The sequence below is a fragment of the Parus major genome, unplaced genomic scaffold, assembly GCF_001522545.3.
Source record: "Parus major isolate Abel unplaced genomic scaffold, Parus_major1.1 Scaffold699, whole genome shotgun sequence".
NCBI lineage: Eukaryota > Metazoa > Chordata > Aves > Passeriformes > Paridae > Parus > Parus major.
In genome coordinates this window covers 9,901-11,209 of record NW_015379583.1, presented here as the reverse complement: position 1 = coordinate 11,209, position 1,309 = coordinate 9,901, and positions in this window count along the sequence as shown.

The window sequence follows — 1,309 nt, the reverse complement described above, 5'->3', positions numbered from 1 at the left end:
GCAGTGACCCCCCAGCACCCCAGGGGAGGGTTCCGCGGGTCTGGGGGGGAACTCAGTGACCCCCCAGCACCCCGGCACAGGGTCCCACGGGGCTGGGAAGGACTCAGTGACCCCCAGAACCACAGGACAAAAGGACCGGGGTCCCGCTGGGCTGGGGGGGAGGACACAGTGACCCCCCAGCACCCCGGGACAAAAGGATCGGGGTCCCGCGGGTCTGGGGAGGACTCAGTGACCCCCCCCAGCACCCCTGGGCAGGGTCCCGAGGGTTTGGGGGCGGACAGTGACCCCCCCAGCACCTCGGGACAGGGGGACCGGGGTTGTGTGGTGGACACAGTGACCCCCCAGCACCCCAGCACAGGATCAGCATCCTCCGCACCCCGCAGAACTGGGGTGGGGGGTCCCTCACTCCGCCGTGCCCACCCTGCAGCGGAGGCGGGGGGGCGGCGACGCCTCTTGGGGACCCCCCAAGCCCCTCGCCCCCTCCTCGCCCACCTCGTAGGTGCTGGTGAGCCCCAGGCGGTAGAAGACGGGCAGGAAGAGCAGCGCCGTGAGCGCGCTGTTGATGAGCTGCGCCCCGCACATCCACAGGAATTTGGCCCCGTAGCGGAAAGCCTCGGCCGGCACCCCCAAAACCTGGACGGCCGACATGAAACTGGCGGACAGCGAGAGCCCCACGGGCAGCGCCGACATCCTCCGGCCGCCCGTGAAAAAATCCTCCGAGGTTTTCTGGCCGCCCTTGGCCAGCCCGTGGAAGAGCCCGATGGCCGTGGAGATGAGCAGCATCAGCGCGAACACCCCGTAATCCCACGGGCTGAAGGTGAGGTCCCGCGCCTCGCGGGGTCCCCGCATGGTGGCTTCGAGAACCCCCCCAAAACCGGGCAGCTGCGGAGGGCGGGGGTTCGGAGAGGGGTGAACCCGAGGGAGGGAGAATTCCTTGGAGAGGGAGCGCGGAGGGGAGAGCAGGAGAGGGGAGCGGGGTTTTTGTGCCCCACCCCGGGCCCTCCGCGCCCTTCCCAGGCAGGGGCCGTGCCAGGGGGTGCGAAAGGGCAGAGTCCCACGAGGAACAGCCAGAATTTGGCCGGGGGATTACCCCGATCCCTCCCCGCTGCGGGGAGGCTTCGGCACCCTCAGGGACACGGAGGGAGGGGAGGGGGGAGGCAGCGACCCCTCCCCAAAGCAGCACAAACAAGGAGGGGCAGAGCCTCCGGCGGAGCCAAATTTATCTCCAGCCGAGGGGAAAGAACAACAAAGCTCGTGGAAACCTCTCGGCAGGAGGAGCAGAGCGGGACGGACCGGCTGGACCGAGCCC